General features: G+C 42.8%; 1 non-coding gene and 1 pseudogene across 1 annotated transcript; both read left to right on the forward strand.

Annotated features, from left to right (window-relative positions):
* The first annotated feature begins 3271 nt into the window (after positions 1 to 3271).
* On the forward strand, positions 3272 to 3378 carry LOC116086670. Its single transcript, XR_004117046.1, has one exon. It is a non-coding gene; the product is annotated as a U6 spliceosomal RNA (small nuclear RNA).
* Positions 3379 to 7420: 4042 nt separating this feature from the next.
* On the forward strand, positions 7421 to 7791 carry LOC116086346 (annotated as a pseudogene).
* The last annotated feature ends 2220 nt before the right edge of the window (positions 7792 to 10011 follow it).

The raw sequence follows: 10011 nt of genomic DNA on the forward strand, positions 1-10011 counted from the left end.
CCACACGCCCTGGTCTTGACTTCTTAGTAATATTGTAATCCCTTTATATCTACTAAAACTTTATTTCTACTTCTCCTTTTTCACTCCACCTTCTCTTCCTCCTCCTTCTCTCCCTCTTCCTCCTTTCTTTTTGTCTTTTTTAAGACAGGGTTTGTCTGAGTAGCCCTGGCTCTCCTAGAGCTCACTCTGTAGACCAGGCTGGCCTCTGCCTGCCTCTGCCTCCCAGGTGCTGGGATCAAAGGATTGCCAACACTCAGCTAAGCTTTATATCTTCTAAAATTCATTTTCAGGACCTGGTCTACTCAATTACAGTTTACCTTTAATACTGAGAACAGAGTCAACCATAGGAATTTTAACAGTTTTTGGTTGAAATTGTGGTTATGGCAGTGGTGGTGGGTGCCTTGAATCCCAGCTCTCAGGAGGCAGAGATGGCAGATATATGTAAGTTCGAAACAAAAACACAAAAAGATGTTTATACCTTTTTAAAGTAAATTTTTAAATGTGCATAGGTGTTTAGTTTATATGTGTGTTTGTGTGAGAGTGTTGGATCCACAGGGACTTGAGTCACAGACAGTTGTGAGCTGTCATGTGGATACTGGGAACTGAACTCTTCTCTTTTAGAAGAGCAGCCAATGACTTTACCTCTGAGACATTTCTCCAGCCCGGCTTATTAACTTTTTTTTAAAAAAGATTTATTTATTATTTATTTTATGCATATGAGTACACCACCACTGTTCTCTTCAAACACACCAGAAAAGGGCATCAGACCCCGTTACAGATTGTAAGCCACCATGAGGTTGTTGGGAATTGAACTCAGGACCTCTGGAAGAAAGTGGGTGCTCCCAACCTCTGAGCCATCTCTCCAGCCCGCTTATTAACATTTTTTAAAAGCCAGGAATATATAGTACTAAAGAACTCCCTTCTTTGGAGCCTCTGCCACTCCTAGGAATTCTTTCTTAGTTATCCTTAATAAAATCTACATTTGCTCTACTCCAACAAGAAAGAAAAAAGAAGGAAGATAAAGTAAAAGAAGAAAGGAAAATATATATATATATATTGCAATTTTTATATTTACTTAAATTTTCATTACCATTTTTTGATTCTTTTTTAAAGATTATTTTATTTATTTTATGTGTATGAGTATACTGTAGCTGTACAGATGTCCATGAGCTATCATGTGTGTGGCTGCTGGGAATTGAACTCAGGACCTCTGCCAGCCCCGCTCGCTCCAGCGTAATTCACTCTAGCTGTCTTCAGACACATCAGAAGAGGGCGTCCGATCTCATTGTGGTTGTGAGCCACTATGTGGTTGCTAGGATCCGAACTCAGGACCTTCAGAAGAGTAATCAGTGCTCTTACCCGCTGAGCCATCTCGCCAGCCCCTGATTCTTAATATGGGCATTTTGTCTTATTTACTATTTCATAGCTTCTATCTTCATATGTAATTTGGAAAATGCAGAAAAATGCAAAAAGAAAATAATGGAAATGAAAGAGCATGCCTGTAATTCCAAGACTTGGGAGGCAGAGGCAGGAAATTTGAAAGTTCAAGACCAGCCTGGGCTACATAGAGAGAACCTGTCTTTGAAAGAAAGAAAAGGGGAAGACAGGGTACAGACCTATCTTAATCTAAGAAACAAAGGAAATAACTAGATGTCCGGGTGATAGTTTTTTTAATTTATTTTTAATATTTATTTATTTGTTTATTCAAAACAGGATATCTCCGTGTAGCCCTGGATATCGGGAACTCTCTTTCTCTGTAAACTATGCTGGCTGTGAAACTCAAGAGATCTGCCTGCTGGGATTAAAGGTCTGTCACCACAGCAGGCTGGTTACAGCTTTTAAGAAATATCATTTCCAATGGTGTGTGTTTCTCCCAATGGAAGCATGCTGTAAGGGCAGTTTGTAAGCTCCATTGTTACTATATCCAAACACAATGAGATCCAGGCCTGGTGGTACACTTCTTCAATCCAGGCACCCAGGGGGCAGAGGCAGGGGTCTCTTAGAGTCCAAGGCCACCCTGGTCTATACATCGAGTTCCAGGCTAGCTAGAGCCACAGAGTGAGACAATGATATTTTTTTAGGCACGTCTTTAGGTTTGGGTCCTATTAATTCATTTTACACTTCCATAAACTATCTCATATATAATAACTGTGTAACCTTCACCCAGTTATAACAATGCACTGCTGAACACTTCAATAAGAAACTCTGGAAGCACAGCGTTGCCTTGCTGATATCCCAGCCTGTGACTGTCTTCACTAGTGCAGATCGGAGGGACAGTGGAGGCACATCCATCAGCCTTTGAAATCTGTCTTCCAGGGGAAACCCAGGGTCCTTCACTAACAGGTTGAAACTTCACTAACGTGTTTTAAAAAGTGATTTCTCTTAAGTGTGTAGTTTCATTCAGATGCACGTGAGGAGTCTTTGAGCCTGAAGCCCTTGTGGAGAGTAATATTAGAGTGACGTGACTTTCCTGGAGGCTGCTCCTGGCTGAGGCTGCCCCTCATCCTCTACAGGGAACTGCTGCCCCATCACTGCTCCACACTACTCACACCCAGAGTCATGAGTGGATGACTACTCTACTTGTGGATTTGTGGCTACTCTAAGAACCTGCTCTCTCCTCTTGGAGAATGCATTTCATGCTGTGCTCACTAGTTTTCTATCAACGCAACACAAGCTAGTCATGAGATAGGAGGGAGCCTCAACCGAGGAAATTCCTCCACAAGATCTGGCTGTAGAGCATTTTATTAAATAGCTTAAAATTGTTGAACTCTGTTGGGCATACTGGCACAAACTCTGTAGACTCAGTTTAAAGATTATCAGAAGAAATTAACTGCCACCTGGTGCCCAGCTGTGAAATTGCACCCTGAGACCCAAAATCCACCAGAAAATTGAGTCTACAAGTCTACAAAGACTGAAACCTTAAACGTCTTCTTGACCAGGAGCAAACCAATGGTGACTTTGCTTCTAGGTGAAGAGTCTCAGTCTAGACAGCAGTTAAAACTGTAACAACCAAAACGAAATTTAAGAATATAAATTATGTTCTGAAGAGAAATTACTAGGCAGAAGAGTTGCAAGCCTTTAATCTCAGCACTTGGGAGGCAGAGGCAGAAGGATAGCTGAGTTCAAGCTAGCCTGGTCTACAGAGTGAGTTCCAGGACAGCCAGGGCTACACAGAGAAACCCTGTCTCAGATGGGGAGGGGGAGAGAAATTATTAATAAAAGGTAATCAAAAGTATTCATTAGATGGAGAAAAACAAATTTTCAACTTTCTGTGCCCCCTTCAGCAGCACGTATAGTAAAACTGGACCAGTACAGAGATGATCAGAATGCTGTCTGCCAGAGGGTGACATGGAAATTCTCAAAGTGCTCCAGATTTGTATACTGTGTTTTTTTAAAAAAAAATCTATTCAATAAAAAATTGTTCTTTTATTGAATGACCCTCTCAGTTACAAAATGAAGACTAAAGCAGCCACTTGTGTATATCAAGACAACAACAAACTATGAAAAGAGGGAGGGGGAGAGAGGGATGAGTGGAATGAAGATCTGAGATCTGAGAGGGAGGCTGTGGAGGAGGGATAAAGAGCAAAACTATTTTAAATGGAAACTCCACTTAGCCTTTGTCCTTTTGAACTAAGGATGTTTGTTTGTTTGTTTGTTTTGCATACTCACAGAGGGAATAAAATAACTCCTTCCAATTAAGTACCACATACATGACCTATGACCCTTTCAGTCATATCTGTATATGTGTAATGATGATGATATCAACTTGTTTACGGTTGTCATTATTAGCATTTCCTCTAGGCTCTGCCCAACAGTTACCTAGCAACAGCCAGGCTTGTTATAAAAGGACTGTTTGTTCACGGGTGGTCTCTCTCTTCCTTTCTTTATTTCTCTCTTTCTCTCTTTCTCTCTCTCTTTCTTTCTTTCTCTCTTTCTCTCTTTTTCTCTTTCTCTCTTCCTTCCTTCCTTCCTTCCTTCCTTCCTTTCTTTCTTTCTTTCTTTCTTTCTTTCTTTCTTTCTTTCTTTCTTTCTTTCTTTCTTTCTTTCCTCACATCCCCATGTGTTCCAGGCTGGCCTCTTCCATTCTTTCTCTCTCCTCTCTCTGTCCTTCTCTGTCCCCTTTCTTTCTCTGCCTCTACTCCCTTCCCCAAGTCCAAAATAAGCTTTATTTTAATCCTAGAGCAATCATATGGCTGATATGGGGGAGTGGGGCCTCAGCATAGGCCCACTGTGGCACCCCCTCCTGCCACATCATGCGCTGCATTCCAAAACATATCAGTCATAACTACAGATGGCCACACATGAATGTCCATGGTCAAACTCCATGTGTTCCTGCCACAATGGAATGCAATGCAGACCCAAGAAAGGGTCAATGAGTCTCTTATGTAATGATGCAGAAGTAATGTCCCAAATACATTGGCTCAGTGGGTAAGAGCATTTGCTTCTTTAACAAAGAACCCAGGTTTGCTTCCAGCACCCACATGGCAGCTCACAACTGTCTGTCACTCCAGTCTCAGTCTCAGGGAATCTGAGTCCCTCTTCCTGACCTCAGCAAGCACCAGGAGCACATGTTATACACATATATACCTATGTGCAGGCAAAACATCATACATGTAAAGTAAGAAAATCTAGGGGGCCAGGTTGGAGAGGCCTGTAATCATAGCACTTGAGATACTGAGGTTGGATCGCCATGACTTGGGGGCCAGCCTGGGCTATAGAGAGAATATCAGGCCAGCTATGGCTATTCTGTATTAAAACTGTGCCTTGCATTAATATATGTTAACATTATTAACATGTACCAATTACTAATATTAACATTAAAACATGCAGAAGAATTCAGTATTATTGGTTCAATCTTGAGAAAATAATGAGGTGCAGGGAGATGGGGTAATTCTTGTGAATATATTGTCTATTTAGAACAAAATCAAAAGTTATATGTGAGCTGGGCAGTGGTGGTGCACTTGGGAGGCAGAGGCAGGCGAATTTCTGAGTTTGAGGCCAGCCTGGTTTACAAAGTGAGTTCTAGGACAGCCAGGGCTATACAGAGAAACCCTGTCCCGAAAAACCAAAAAATAAAAATAAAAATAAAAAATTTAAAAAAAAAGTTATGTGTGATAATGCACCCCAGCAAATCATAGCATTTGGAAGGTAGAGGAAAAGGGATTCATTACATTCTAGTCTACCCAGGGCTGCACAGCAAAATCCTGTCTCAAAAACAATGGTGCCAGCCACATGGTTCAGCAAGTAAAGCCACCTGTCAGCAATCCTGAAGATCTGAGTTTGATTCCCAGGACCCACATGGTGGCAAAAGGAGAGAACTAATTCTCACACAAGTACTATAGCACTTGTACACCCAAACACATAAACACACCTGAGCACAAAATAAGTAAGAGGTTGGAGAGATGACTCAGCAGGTGAGAGAGCATACTGCTCTGGCAGAGGATGGTGGCTTGGTTCCTAGCACCCATGTGGTGGCTTACAACTCCAGCTCCAGGAAGTCTGATGTCTCTGGCCTCTGCAAGAACCTGCCTGTGGGGCTGGAGAGGTGGCACAGAGGTTAAGAACATGGATTGCTCTTTCAGAGGTGCTGAGTTCAATTCCCAGCAACCACTTGGTGGCTCACAACCATTTGTAATGGGATCCGATGCACTCTTCTGGTGTGTGTCTCAAGACAGCTATAGTATACTCATATAAATAAAAATAAACAAATCTTTTTTAAAAAAAAAAACCTGCATACACATGTACATACTGCCCCCAATACACATACATATAGCTATAATAAATATTTAAAGCAAATGAACATAAAAACCAACCAATCAATCAATACAATTTCTGAAGATACCAGTTAGGTAAGTGGAGACTATAACATTCAGGAAGCAGAAGGATCTTAGCTCAAGGCCATCCTGGTCTACATAAAGACACTTTTATTTCCTCCTCTTCCTTCCCCTCCTCCTCTTCTGTCTCCTTCTCCTTCTCCTCTTTGATCTTGTCCTCCTCTTCCTTTTCCTTCTCTTCCTCCTCCTCCACCTCCACCTCCTCATTTTCTTTGTGTAGGCCTGGCTGTCCTGGAACTCACTCTATAAACCAGACCAGCCCCAAACTCACAGAAATCTATCTGCCTTTGCCTTTCCAGTGCTAGGCATGAAGGCATGCACAACTATATCCTGGCTAAAATGATTTTTATTTATTTTATGAATATTAGTATTTTACCTGCATATATTTAAGTGCAGTGCATATAATCAGAGTTCAAGGTAGCCAGGAGAGGACGTCAGATCCTCTGACACTGTAATTACACACTGTTTTTGATGTGTTAGAATGGCGGGTCGCATCAGAACATACCACACTCTAGGCCCGAACAGTTCCACATGTAAGAGGTTTAATTGAGAGGGAGAGGGGGGCAGTATTGTGGAAAGAGAGGAGGGGAGAGAGAGAGATGGAGGAATGTTCCCCGTATATATATATGGGCTGCAGGTAAAGGTGGGAGGTGAGCCCAATGGATTCTGGAAATATGGTGGCTGTTGCCCTGGCAACAGGTCTGTGGACCTGCCCATGCGTTGACACAGGCGTTGGATGCCCTGATGCTAACAGTTTTGAAGTACAGTATAAGAACAGAATCATTCAGTGCTAGCAATCAAACCTTGGCCTTCTGGGAAAGCAGCCAGTCCTCTTCATTGCTGGCCCAACTCTCCAGCCCACACCCCTTTATCAGTACACCCCTCCCCTGAGCAGCAGGGGTGGTGAAGTGGGAATTTCTTGTTTCATTGGAGACTCAGTTGTGTCCTGTGATGTTTTTCTGGAAGCTGTCTTATGAGAGGATAAGTTTGAGCATGTGATGTTTAACTGGAGCGGACACTTGAGAGGACATGTGATGTTTGAAAGGAGAATAAGTGTAACCCAACAGACAGTGGATGATGCTCTTGCATTGGTTTCCCTTGCATTCTTCATGCTCTTCGCTTGTAGTGACTTCATAGAGAGAAAAGCACCAAAGGACTTCTGGTGGTATTCCAGCTGCTACTTGGGGCTTCCTCGGACTCCAGCCAATCTGTGGAGCCTAGAGGTTTCCTCTGGATCAAACAGCTGCTGACTCTTGTTTGGTGATTGCTAGTATACTGGATTGCTGACAATGATGATTGGACTCGCCCTCACAGAACTATTTGTAAACAGGTCCTCAACCACCTTTTCCTACTAACCTTTCTTTTCCCCTGCCTCTGGAGAGTGGTGGCTAGAAGGGAGGTTGAAGCATTAAAGAACCATAATTAAAGTAGGTTTTGAAAATTCTAACCTTACAGAGAAGCCCTGTCATGGAGAACCAAACCAACCAACCAACCAAACAAACAAACAAACAAACAAAAAACAAAGCAAACATAGCTGAATACCAGTTACAAAGAAAGTTTTAGCTCTTTCCACCATCTTGGAGCCGGTGGAGGCCTGCTGGGAACAGGACTTCTAAAAGCAAGTATGTCTGGAAGGCTGTGGTGCAAGGCCATTTTTGCTGGCTACAAGCAAGGTCTCTGGAACCAAAGAGAGCATATGGCTCTTCTTAAAATTGAAGGCATTTATGCCTGAGATGAAACTGAGTTCTACTTAGGCAAGAGATGTCCGTATGTGTAAAAAGCAAAAAACGATACAGTGACTCCTGGAGGCAAGCCAAACCAAACCAGAGTGATCTGGGGAAAAGTAACTCGGGCCCATGGAGACAATGGTATGGCTCGTGCCAAATTCCAAAGCAACCTTCCTGCAAAGGCCATTGGACACAGAATCCATGTGATGCTGTACGCATCCTGGATTTAAACTAATGGAGAGTAAATAAATAAAAGTAGATTTGTGCTCTTGTTTAAAAAAAAAAAAGAAAGAAAGTTTTAGCATATTTATGCACGTGAACTCAGATGTTCAAGAAATATCACTTATTTTCCAATTAATTTTCATGTAGGCACTCTGCTGGGCTAAGGGGCAACTAACCCTAGTCCTTCCTGGAGTCCCTTCAGCCTGACTCTCCCCACATAGATTTGTACTGCTATCCTAGAATCTCACACAGTGCTGAGTTTGGGTGGACACAGAGGACCACTGGCCTGAACATCTCTCTGTGAGGCTACTTTAACTGCCACTTCTATGTCCAACCAAGGATGAAGGACTTCTCAGAAAGATCATTTTGTGTTGTGGTAAATCTCCACCTCAATAAGTGCATCCAAGAAAAACACAACTCAGTTATAGATTATAAACTGCACACCTATACTGGGCAGTTATGTCTCTATACCACTTTCTTCCCCAGCCATGAAATCCCTGCTACTTGCAGTTCCTCCAGGCCATGTGCTTCTGCTCCATCTTCCTTCTCACAGCTCTCCCTCTCTCTTCCTCTGTTCCCATCTCCTGAAACTCCTCCTCCTCCCCTCCTCTTCCTGTCTTGCCCAGAAAAACCCACCTCCTCATTTTTGCCCAGCAATTGGCTATTTGTCATCTTTATTAGCCAATCTGATAATTAAGGAAAATTCCTCTACATCTCACGTTTTCTGTCCAATAAAAAAAAACTTTAGTCAGGTGGTGGTGGCGGCGGCGGCGCACGCCTTTAGTCCCAGCACTTGGGAGGCAGAGGCAGGCGGATTTCTGAGTTCGAGGCCAGCCTGGTCTACAGAGTGAGTTCCAGAACAGCCAGAGCTACACAGAGAAACTCTGTCTCAAAAAACCAAAAAACAAACAAACAAAAAACAAACAAACAAAACAAAAAAACCCTCTAGTCCCAGATATATATGACAAGTAAATTACACAGTATGAGGTATAAATGACTCCAGTCCAACAATTTGTCAATTAGATAAAGCACTCTGCCATCCAGTGTAACTGCCAGGTACACTAACCTGGTTGCAGAGAGGAAAGCTGGGGTTTTGGATTGGGGGGAAGGGAAGTGTGTGTGTGAGAGAGAGAGAGAGAGAGAGAGAGAGAGAAAATGAGACCAAGACAAAAGTTTCTGATCAAGGCCCAATGTTTACTTAGGAGTCTGAGTATATAAAGGGAAGGGGACTCATCCTCCTCAATGCCAGGATCAAGTCACCTCATTACCATCTTGTTGCTAGTCAGGAACTGGTCTGGGCAGGCAAGCTCAGTAAGTCAGCATGTGGTGGCTCCTTGTAGGAAGTTGCAGAAGCGGCAGGATAATAGGCTTCTCCTAGGTAGGAAGGCTCCACCCTAGGTGGGCTAGCTGTGGGTTAGCTGTGGCAGAGCAAGATCTAAATCAGCCTGCACCAGGCTGGGGGAAGGGCACAATCCAACTTAAAAAGGCTTAACTTGGGCTAGAAAGATGGCTCAGCAATTAAGAGCAGTGACTGCCCTTCCAAAGGTACTGAGTTCAAATCCCAGCAACCACATGGTGGCTCACAACCACTTGTAATGAGATCTGACTTCCTCTTCTACTGTGTCTGAAGTATATTTACATATAATAATAAATAAATCTTTAAAAAAAAAAAAGGCTTAAGTCTACACCGCCTCTCAAATCTATGTCATATCTCTCAATGCCAAACAGCTTGAGTTGGCTATGAGACTACACCCTGTCTTCAACCCCATTAGAAATCCAAGAATGACTTACCTGAAAATATAAGGAGCACAAAAACATAGCTTCTAAAATTTAAGCAATTTGTAGAGACAGCTGATTACCTCTGTGTGCAGCACATTGGAGCATCAATCTGTAGCCTTCTGGCCCGAATCAACTGACAAACCTTACTGAAACAGGAAGTATGAAAGACTAGCTTATTCTGTCTTGATTGAGCTAAGCTGTCAACTATCCTGTATCTTGTGTCCTCTCATGGACAGTAAAGGTCTGCAGAATGGGCAATTCTCCCCAGTGGCTACATTGCCACGATAAACAACTTCACTGGTAGGTGAAGATGCTCAGTATCTTCTTTGAACCATCAGGAGCGGATATGTCTCAGCATCAAATGACCAAATAACATTAAATGTCACATTCTGTGGATCTCTGACTGATGGGGTTTGAGTCGCGGCGGGAAGCATCTGTAGACACCAGGC

Source organism: Mastomys coucha, unplaced genomic scaffold, assembly GCF_008632895.1.
Source record: "Mastomys coucha isolate ucsf_1 unplaced genomic scaffold, UCSF_Mcou_1 pScaffold12, whole genome shotgun sequence".
NCBI lineage: Eukaryota > Metazoa > Chordata > Mammalia > Rodentia > Muridae > Mastomys > Mastomys coucha.